This window comes from Pistacia vera, unplaced genomic scaffold, assembly GCF_008641045.1.
Source record: "Pistacia vera cultivar Batoury unplaced genomic scaffold, PisVer_v2 Contig71, whole genome shotgun sequence".
Classification (NCBI taxonomy): Eukaryota; Viridiplantae; Streptophyta; class Magnoliopsida; order Sapindales; family Anacardiaceae; genus Pistacia; species Pistacia vera.
The window spans coordinates 961991-974200 of NW_022196568.1; the positions used below are offsets into that span (position 1 = coordinate 961991).

The 12210-nt window shown below is 33.5% G+C and overlaps 1 pseudogene; it reads left to right on the forward strand.

Annotated features, from left to right (window-relative positions):
- Positions 1-6050: 6050 nt before the first annotated feature.
- On the forward strand, positions 6051-7184 carry LOC116114400 (annotated as a pseudogene).
- Positions 7185-12210: the final 5026 nt, after the last annotated feature.

A 12210-nucleotide genomic window follows, 5' to 3' on the forward strand; every position in this document is an offset into this window, starting at 1 on the left:
CTTTGCTTACTCACGATTTGTACTAACTCTCTTACTACCTTTGTTAAAATTTTATATGGTACCCGTACTATGCGTATAGTACCAGTACTATGCGTTATATTTACAAAGGATAGTAAGATGGTTAGTAAGATGGTGAGTAAGTATAGTATGGTTCTTTATCTTATATTTTGTCGGGCACCATTTAAGGTTGCAAAGCATACCTAAAAGTTTTGGTTGCTTACGTTTTAAGTTTGGGATATACAACTTCAGAATGTTTCCTCATTCTTCTTAAAATAATAATATTTCTCATTTTTTTTGTTATTCTATTTGGATTAAAAAATATAATATATGTTTGTTTATTTGTTGGGACCATTATTTTAAAAATCAATTCAAATCAAATAAGATTTTTCTTTTGAAAATAAAAAATGGGTGAAACTTGTTTTCTATTATCTTATTCTAATATTTTTCAACTAAAAACAATTACATTTCATAATAAAAGTTCGTAAATTAATAAAAATACTTTCACTCATTCAAAACATTGTCGGCCACCAGCAATCATCGCTGGCTGTCGACCATTGCCTCGACTACCGTTGTCGTCAGCGCCAGAACGACAAACAATTGGCTAGATTTGGTATGTCGTGTGTCGACCTCGATATTTTCGGCCAGATCTACGACTAGAGATATGATCGTAGATTTAACCGTTTCCGACTAGATCCATGGTGGATTTGGCCAGAAAATGCTAGATTGGTATACGACCGATGTCATTTCGATGACTGTCGACTACTATCCAACGATGATGGCCATCTATCGACAGTGGTGGTGGTGTTTTTGTTAATCTATAAACTTTTATTGTACGGGGTGTTTAGCTAAATTAACAAATACAGTGGGTTAAAAATAATATAAATATTTTCAAAAAATGTATCAAACAACTATTATAATTTTCAGATATTATATCAAACACGTTTTTATAATCTTATCATATTTGATTTAATCTTATCCTATCGAAATGGTTTTTCAAAATAATATTTTCAAATAACCCACCAAACACAAACATCTATTATTCCGATTTTTGTGAAGATATTTTAGGTGAATTTTATTTCTAAAACTGACAAATTGGAAACCTGAGCCGGCAACACCATGTTACCAGCAAGAGAAATCATCTATTATTCCGATTTTTGGCTGAATGCTGAGACAATTAAACAATGAGTGCCCAGATCCTTATCATCTATTATTGCTATATTATCCTATTGAATCATATAATATTACTACTGATTTATATGATACCATCTGTATATGCCATTACTAATTTTTACTATTTACATGAGGGAGGGAATCTGAATGTCGTTTAATTGGGACGGACAGGTGAGTATAAGACTATGACAATTTAAGGCAATTACAAAACATATGTCAGCCATCTGACACAAATACAATCATCATGTGAAATTGTAAGGCATTTACCTGAACTACCAAATTGTCATAAATATATATTACTACCTTTCAAAGTAGATATTTGTTGATACGTGATTTTGACATGAACAACTTGTATGTGCAAAATGCTAAACTGTTCTTATAAATTATACGTGAATAATTGGGATAATCGAATGCAAAGATCAAATAATAAATGAGAGAGAGTTTTTAAAGTGGTTCGGATGTTTTAAACGAATTCTACATCCACTGTTTCTTTTACATATGAAAGATTACAAGAGGTCGCATATAGCAAACAACGAGCAGAGGTATAATAACTTAATATTCAGATAGAATAGCAAGCCAGTCTCTTTCTCGTAGGGCGTCTTTGCTCTGAAAATAAAGATTACAATCAGAATGAGGGTTCATAATCAAAATCCCGAAAATGAGAATGGGAGTCCTCTGTTTATAGTTGAGGAATTCAAGATAATGATCACAAATCTACAAATGGGTAGGTGTCGTGCAAGTTCTTCCTTGCTTCTCATTGGCTGGTAACTTAGGAAATATCCTCAAATTATCTAAGGCTTGGACAAGTGCGCGGCTCTCAATCACTCATAGACAAAACATTAATCTGTCAAGTTGGTGATAGTCATACTCTTTCTATCATGGAACGACGTAACAACTCCTAAATGGTGTAAAGTCTTCCTAAACTCTGATTGGTATTTGCTAACGTAGGCTAACAACAACCCTGATTTTTTAGGCATAACAAAATTGAATACGATTTCCTCAAATATATCCCACTTAGGTAAGCGCCAAACGTGGTTTAAGTTTGTTTAACTTTAAAGATAAATTTGTAATTGTATAAAATATTCAATAATACTTTACGTACTAACGGATTTTACTAACCAGTGTACTAACCTAAAGTACGTGTACCATATGCATAGTACGGGTACCATATGTAATTTTAACAAAGGTTAATAAGATGGTTAGTACAATTCGCGAGTACGCATAGCATTACCCTAAAATATTTTATAACTGAGATTTGATTACATAAATTTGTATAAAAGGAAATTCATGTTTGTGTTTAAATAAAGGGTAATGCTATGCGTACTAACGGATTTTACTAACCAGTGTACTAACTTAAAGTATAATACAGTATTATATGTATAGTATGAGTACTATATGTGATTTTAATAAAAGTTAGTACATTGGTTAGTAAAATGCGTTAGTACACAAAGTGTTATTGTTAAATAAATTTGTAATTGTATAAAATATTTTATAACGGGAATTGCTACCTTACGCCCATTCAATTCGATTCCTAAACTTTTGCTCATTAATTAAAGCTTGCCATGTGGCAATATTATTTCATCAAAGAAAGGTAATTGCGGGTTATTACTTAAAAGTTAATTCGAAATATTTAATAAATAAGAATGAGTTATAATTCATTAATTCTATGTTAAAGTTTTCTAATTGGGTGTTAATAGTTTCAAATCTCTTACTATGGATATAATTCAACTTTGGATAATTTTAACGTAAATTAGGCAATGTCAAATTCTAAAAATGACCCGAGACAACAGGTTTCTAAATATTTAAAATAAAAAAATATGTTAATTTATTTAAATTCTTAGAAATAGAAAAATATAATTTTTAATTTAATTGGGTAAAATTTAAATATTAAGAATATTAAGTTTGATGTTAATAATTTCAAGTATAATGGTATTAATATCAAAATCGTATTAATTTTTTTTAATGTTTATAGTTTCATTTATAATATTGTGAGTTTCCAATATATTATTTTAAGTTTCAAATATTATTCAACTATTTATAGGTTTTAAGTGTGTTGCTGTAACCCGTAAAACTCGTTATTGTAAGTTTCAATAGCTGTATTATGAGTTTCATATATATTATCCAAGGTTTCAAAGTACTAGGTATAGATATTAAATAAATATTAATGTTATGCCTAAAAACTTACGCTTATATCAGTCCAATAAATATCTTTTTGTACTAGCTGTCAAGCCCATATATGCCTCAAAGATATTCATATTAACCCTATCTTATTTCAAGAGATGAATTGACGAGAGTCTTCTATGTGTCAAGACAACTTGCAAAACACTCATTACATTGAGTTCAAATGTGTATAAATTGACATTTTTCTTCTCGAAAAGGGGAGGTTGGGTATATGAGAGCTAGACATAGATAAGAGCTCAATTCTTTTTCTCTGTAAACACTGTAATTCTTCATCTTTATATACCTTATGAGCAATATCATAAAAATAGTCAGAGATCAATAAAATAACAGTGGATGTAAGAGTCATTTGTTTAAGCATTCGAACCATTATAAAAACCTCTCTTGTTAGCTTATTATTTATGTTTTCTGCAACATATATAATCTCAGCTCTATATTCAAATCTCATGGATCTATCACATGTAATTTCTAAGACTCTTTAAGCAGTTTGCACGTGCGAGTCGTTGGCGTCCAAAATCATGTGTCAACAATTAATATTTAATATTTACAAGTTTTATTTATACGTTTCAATCCCTTATTTAATGTTTTAAATCTATTGTTATTGCATTTCGGATCTTATTGGTTTCAAATACAATGTTATTTGTATCATGTTTTACCTATCATATTTAAATTAAATTGTTTCAACTTTCAAATATATTTTCTAAATACACTCATACTCTTTTTTTTTTTTTTTTTTTTTCCATCAATCTTCATTGCTTCTAGAGCTAATAACTATCAACTCTCGAACATAGAAGACTCAATATAAGCACATTTAATAATAGTAATATTTGATTTATTTAGTAATTCTTTTATATATATATATATATATATATATAGCTTCACTTAAAATCATAAGTAACAATTTGAAAATCAATTAACTTGGTCCAATCCGGGATTCTATAATTTTCAAGTTAACTATTTATGGCTTATTAATAACAATTAGTTTTAAACAAATTTATTGCATTTTATAACTTCACCTCTAAAATTGTCATGCTCTTTAAATCATATGAGTTATGTAAGTGTAGTAAATTCGATTACATTATTATAAATATGATAACCATAATTAACATATTTTAATTCATAAAATAGTTTTATAATAAATTATTATCCTTAATTTAATTAAATAATATTTAGGCGGTAAATGAATTTCTCACAAATTAAATGGCTTTAATTTTTTTCATACTACATTATGTAGTATGACTTAACAAACAACATCAAAGGGTTTATCTGATGGTTAAAAAAGTTTGCTTTATTCATTGACTTTTTTTGTTCAAATTACCTTAGAACATTGGGTTTGTAAGGTGTTTGGGTGTGTAGGTATCAATAGACTTCGAAGATTAGTTAAAATTTGACAAATAGTTGGGTTATCCGATCATATTATATATATATATATATATAATATATATATACATCTTTTCTATTCTAGACATGATCAAATTAAAATCCAAAAAATTCTCGTAACTATTGATCAGTACTTACTACTAGTGAAAAGTCACTTTGCCCTAAAAACCGTTTGGATTTCAATAGCGATAGTTTGTTACAACTTTCAAGGGGGTTTTTTGGAATCGGAGGAGCTACCAAAGCCGTAGGGTTAAATGAAATTAACCCGAAAATGAGGACATCCATCCGCATGCAGCCTGATATTTTCACGTGGGATCTTGTTTATGTTATCCAACGGTGGAGAGTAAACCCTAAACGCATACGGACACGGCCAATCTCTTTATAAAACCACAACCTTCCCTCATTTCGAACACACTCTCTTTGCTTCTTCAAGGTCAGGGCGGCGAGAGAGATCCATTACCATTTCGTTTATCTTTCTGAAAGGTTCAGATCTCTCTCTTTTTTTAGCTTGATTAAAGTGTATATCTTTGTATGTGCCTTGTATAATTTATTAGATGATTTTTGAAGTTTGTGAGTGTGCCTTTAGTTTTGGTTCAAATGTTTATTGTTTGAAAGTGAGTTAATATCTTAGAATTTAGATCTATAATGTTCACTCTAGATGAGTCGATGATTATTGATGTTTTTATTTGTGTCATAGTGGATTGCTGTTAATTTGATTTTCTTGATTAAACATAACCGCTCATATCTGTATGTGTATCTATCTATTCATGTAGTTTGAATAGTTTTTAAAACTGAAGGCACATAGAAGGGTGAATTCGGTAACGAGATTTTGATATACGTCCTTTTTATAGGATGATAAGGCATAGTCTAATAAGCGTTCATACATGTTGGTCTTGATCTAGTGGTACCGATTGTTTCATCGCGTGGTCAACTTTTAGTATGATTTGGATTTCTTTATTAGTAATTGGTTTGTTTGAGGGTTTGCTTTCTGAATTCTGAACTTGTGTTTGTTCTGTTGTATCAGTTTTGTGTATCAATCTTTAATATGGGTAAGGGAAGGTTCACATCAACATTGTGGTCATGGCCATGTCGACTCCGGAAAGTCAACCACCACGGTCACTTGATCTACAAGCTTGGAGGTATTGACAAGCGTGTGATTGAGGTTCGAGAAGGAGGTGCTGAAATGAACAAGAGGTCATTAAGTATGCCTGGGTGCTGACAAACTCAAGGCCGAGCTGGAGCGTGGTATCACCATTGATATTGCCTTGTGGAGTTTGAGACGACCAGGTACTACGCACTGTCATTGATGCTCCCGGACATCGTGACTTATCAAGAAAATGATCACTGGTACCTCACAGGCTGACTGGCTGTTCTATCATCGAACACCACTGGTGGTTTTGAAGCTGGTTTTCCAAGGACGGACAGACTCGTGAGCATGCCTTGCTGCTTTACCCTTGGTGTCAAGCAGATGATTTGCTGTTGTAACAAGGTTAGGTTTACACAAGTTATTACGTGTGTTGTAAGCTGTATGGTGCTTAATGATTTGCTTTTTAAATCTAGTCTGGGATCGGAACTTATGTTGATTTTGTGCAATTCATTTTAGATGGATGCCACTACCCAAGTACTCCAGGCCAGGTACGATGAAATCGTGAAGGAAGTCTCTTCTACCTGAAGAGGTCGGGTACAACCTGACAAGATCCCCTTCGTCCCATCTCTGGTTTTGAGGGTGACAACATGATTGAGAGGGCTACCCACTCGACTGGTACAAGGGTCCAACCCTCTAGAGGCTCTTGATCAATCAATGAGCCCAGAGGCTCAGACAAGCCCCTGCGTCTTCACTCAGGATGTGTACAGATTGGTGGTATTGGAAATGTCCCAGTGGGTCGTGTGGAAACCGGTGTCCTCAAGCCTGGTATGGTTGTTACATTTGGCCCCACTGGACTGACACTGAAGTTAAGTCCGTTGAGATGCACCATGAAGCTCTCCCGGAGGCTCTTCCTGGTGACAATGGGGTTTCAACGTTAAGAAGTTGCTGTCAAGGATCTGAAGCGTGGTTTGTTGCATCTAACTCCAAGGATGATCCTGCCAAGGAGGCTGCTAACTTCACCTCCCAGGTCATCATCATGAACCACCCTGGCCAGATTGGTAATGGATATGTCAGTGCCTGACTGCCACACCTCCCACATTGCTGTCAAGTTCTCTGAGTCTTGACCAAGATTGACAGACGATCTGGTAAGGAGCTTGAGAAGGAGCCCAAGTTCTTGAAGAATGGTGATGCTGGTATGATTAAGATGATTCCCACCAAGCCTATGGTTGTTGAGACTTTCTCAGAGTACCCACACTTGGTCGTTTGCTGTTAGGGACATGAGGCAGAAGTGGCCGTTGGTGTCATCAAGAGTTGGAAGAAGGATCCATCAGGTGCCAAGGTCACCAAGTCTGCAGCAAAGAAGAAGTGAGATGTTTGGAGTCTACCGTAGCTAGGCTTGTATTCTGAATTTTGTTAATTTGGGTCTGTTTTTGTTTAATTTTGTTGTTTTGTGGACAGCGTTATATGCATGCTTCCATTACATAACGGTAGAGTTGAGCATTTGGTCTATCTGGGTGCTCAATTTTGCTGTGTGGAAGTCGGGATTTCTGTTCTTTATTGGGTTTCTAGATAGCTTTAAAATTAGGTGTGAAGTTGAATGTCCAAACTCAATGGTTTTAATTTATTACCTAATTTTTCATTTGAGATTGAGTTTAGTTCTGTTAAAATTTTAAAGTCTTTCTACGTAATGCTAGGAAAATTATCTTCTTAGTTCTTAGTACAGACGTTGAAATGGTAATTAGATGCATTTAAACCATGGCCAAGAAAACACCTGTTTCAATAATGATTGTGTTATGTTTTCTGGTTAAGAAAAGTCCAAGCATAGTGTAAGAGAATCTTCTCAGGATATTCAGCTTATGTGTAAAGGTTTATGAACCTTTTCCAGATTTTTTTTTTCAAATTGCTTTCACGAGTTCTGGATTTTGGTTCGAGCTTGAGGCTTCGTGGGTACAAAAGTGATTTAAAGGGAATTCTATATGATGGGTGGGTCATTTAATTTCCCTGTATACAAAGTATATTCTCCCTGACATTATCACCATTACATTTAAAAACCTTACAGGTGGAGGCCAAATGGCTTGACGTCATCAAAACATATAAAAAACAATACTGGAACCACGCCGTCAGAATGGCAAAACACCTGTAATTAAATGATATTTCATTTCATATAATCAAAATTTTAAGTACCAGCTACTTGAAATTTTAAAGAAAATCAACACAAATTCCCAGAAAGGGTACTTGACTACCGATATAAATTGTCCTTCACTACAAGATTGGTCCTTTGTCTCTGTTAACATCATCTATCAATAAATGCTTGTCATAAGGTGTAACAAAAAAACATCTTGATGAGACGGCTGCTGTAACCCACGACTTCATGACCCAGCTAAGATGTGGAAATAAGACCATGTGTCGTGCTGGAAGAGCTAGTATCTGGTCTCATTACGAAGTACCACAACTGCAACAAAAAGAAAACATCTAATTATCAAACAGCATATAATTAAAATTCATTTCGGTCATAGAAATCATGTCCTAGAGTAAGGTCCATATACTAGAAAGAATTTAGATTTCTTCAGAAAGATTTTCTCATATGCTGCAAAATGGTAATGCACATTAAGAGATGTTGTTGTAGCCTTACAAACATCACAATCCTTATCACTATCAACCTTGCTTTCCTTGCGCCTTTTCTGCTTCTTCCAGAACAAATGTTTTCAGTGATTCAACATCTCTTCGACCTGACCATTAGTAGTAAAAAAAAAGAAGATTATTCAGCCAATGATTTCACAAATTTATCTATACAAAAGCATTGGCACACAGCAGTTCGATATACAAATACTTCGGCAGTAACCCCTAAATAAGAGATGGGTATAACATCTATTCCTATTCTAAAAAACACAAGGAGAACCAGAAAATTTCCACATAAGTTTTCTGCACATGAATACCAGACACAGAATTCAAATATAGTATCTAATGAACATCTTCATGTTGACATCGCAGCCAGAGAAAGTAGATGACAAAATCGTTTAGACGGATATGAATGCTGAAATTGATTATCGGATTAGTGTTATGAATTGCCAGATGAGATTATCAAATGGTCTTAACCACCTTCAAAGCACTTTGTATCGATATAAATGCAGTACAGTGCATCTACCTGGTGATTTTAATTAACAGTGCAACAGAAGCAGCACCCAAACATGAGCAATGATAAAACTCTGATTGTCTGCTCACTGAAATTAAAGAGCATGCAATAACATGACCTTTGTTCATTCATAGAGTTGGAAACGTCCATTTATATTCTAATCTTTTTTCAACTGGACAAAGACTATCTCTGTTTACTTGACCATTTAACTTACTAGTTCTGGAACATTATACATTTTACAAAACCAAAATGCATCCAATAGATATCAACTTCATGCTCTTATGTACTCCTCTCTCTCTCTCTCCTCTCCCTATATTGAATTAATTGGTCTCCAATTCATTGATGTTTTAATTATATTAAATGAGTAATTTTATGATAAGATTAAATAAATAGACTAGCTTTTTTCTTTCCCTTCACAGATGTATTGACAGTTCTATATGGAGGCTAAACCACAACACAAAACTTGATGGATAAAGTAGCATGAGAAAATAAAAAACATCTACTTTTAACTGTGGCCTCAACATGGCAGTGAAATAATCATTTTTTCAAGAATGCATATGAGACAAGAAATACCAGCAAAGTCAAGTATCTCAATCTTCATTATTCAAGATGCCGTTGCACTTCCATTGAAAAAAAAAAAAAGACAGAGATGGAGAGAGAGAGATGGTTCTTTGTGCAAGTTGACTCTATCTGGTAATTTAATTAGAAAGAATATATAGCTAAGCCGAACTAAGCAAGATCATACCGACAACGACTGAACTAATGGGGCTTCAAATTTCAGTCATAGCTCAACTGTGAGAACAACTTGCAAAGCTGGACTTGTAGCACTTGGGTTCATTGATCAAAATATTTTACTGTGCAGAGTCTTTTAATTAGCTAATTTACCAGTAATAGCTTTTATTTTTATTTTTTACAAAAGATATAGTTGTCTCCATCAGGAACTAAAAAGGATGCAGGTGACAGAACTGTTAGCAAACAGCAGTTGTGTCCTTTAAGTGCCCAAGTTAGTGCATCTTTCTATTGTGTGCTTTTAGAAACTGAACTGGCACATAAGCACTCAGAAAGCTTTTGCAAATAAGATTTGGGCCATCAAAATGCTTTCACAAAGAAGGGCAACAATGTCCACGTAATCACCCATGTAAAGTTTCTTTTGCTATACCAACTTAAGTCATCCAATTTTAGAAAGGATTCTCTGGATGCATATAACTATTACTGATACCTCAAAGCATCTTACCTTCCAGCCCCTGAAGACTCTTTATTCTCACTTTTGGAGTCAGATTACTTAATCTTCTAATACCCTAATTTTCCATCTAAATCGATACTAAAACCACAAATTTTTTATTAAATACTAATGCAACCTCCCTGTGAGAGAAAAAAAAGGTGTAGATAAGTTGTAGAACCAGATAACAGTAATAGAAACAAGGCTACCAATAGCAAATAAAGATTTAACTAATGATCATCCAAAATTGAAGGCTTGTTGAGAGTATGTTCAGAGTGAATGGTAATAAGTATTACAGATCACATTAAATAACCAACCAAACAAACCATCTAGCAAAGGAATGAAGCTTAAACTTTACCCGGTATTTTGCAACTTCTTCACCGTCATAAAACCCCTTGAACGTAGGAAGGAATGAAGTCAGCTGGAGCATACAGATTTGCTTGCACCACAGTCACTCCAACCCTATTCATCATCTCCTTCCATTGCCTTCCAGGTCCTCCCATAACGTTCCCAAGTTCTTACTGAAATCCATTGTCAGTTGTTAGTACACAAAAAACATAACGAACACATCTAAAATCAAACCTAGCCTAATCAGAGCACAGATGACAAAGTTCAGAAAATTACCAATGCTTACACAAGGAACACAAAATTTTACGAACCATGCGGTGTCTTTTCTTCACCTGCGCATAGAGCAAATGAAAAAATGCAAACAACCTTCTCACCTGCAGTACTACACAATGTTATTATTACCACCGCATTAAGATCCCTTCTCAATTCCCTTCCCTCTTTGTTAAACCTCTATCAACATCACCTTTATTTTCTACAATGATTTTGATTACGCAATCATCATTCAATTCGGTATCCATAATGAACTCAAAATCATGAAGAACCAACAAAACAAAAACAAATTTGAATATAGCTACTCTCATAAAATCTACAATCAAATATCACCCGTTTCCGAATATCCTAAATATCTCTGTATACTGAAACGTTTAAAGCCGGCACACATTTTCCCATCTAAATCTAATGAAAAAAAAAAAAGCATAATGATTATATATAACACAAATGAAAGAAACTAATAAGTCAGAAATTAAGCAAAAGATGGTGATATGGATTACGCATGCTGTTACTTGTAGAGAGAAGTGTCAGGAGTTAAGGTTATGACTTCGGATTTGTATGATTTAGGGTTAAAGTAAGCGAAAGAAGAAGAATAAATGCAGTAAGAATAAAAGATGGACTGTTTTGGTTTCTCATATTTGATGGTTGAGGCTTCTGCTTCAGTTGAGTTGTAGGATGTATCGTCTTCTTTCTTCCAATAGAGACCTCGATCTTGAGCCCTGCTATGACTATGACGATGAGCGATTTTAGATTAAACCCGGTTTGAGAATTGCAGACCCGACCAACCGCCCACCCTATTTGGCAGTGAGAACCTTTATCATCACCATTTTTTTTTTTTTTTTTCTCTCTAACAGATACAAAACTTATATAACGACTTGATATTTAGGAGATTTGTCTGTGCTTATGAAGAAATTTTAAGCAATACATATTGGTTAAATACTTTAAGTGATTGAAAGTAGTTGACGTGTTTAGTAAATATAGCTTATAATATATTTATTATAAATACTAAAAAGAGTACTACATAACAAGGGTATACTAAAGAATTTTAAATTTAAATAAGGATAATGTGATAATATATTTAGTCAAATTAGTTTATAAGCAGAGAGTATTATAAGCCAAAAAAAAAAAAAAATCTCCCCAACTTATGTTTTTAGCATAAGTTTAACTTATAAATTCAAAAAAGTTATAAACAAATAGGTCAGCTTAATTTTAGAGTTAAGCTAGTTTGATCAGCTTATAAGTTTAGACAAACACTCCTTTAATGATAGAATTCTATTATAGTTCATCATAGGATGTGTTTTGTAACTCAATTGTCGTGATTGTTTGATCCTAAGGTCGAAGAAAGAATGTGTGGAGTTGTATGTTGAGATCTCAATATATAATTAAACTATCTTTGGGTGACTAAGTGATTCGACAAGGGCTCTT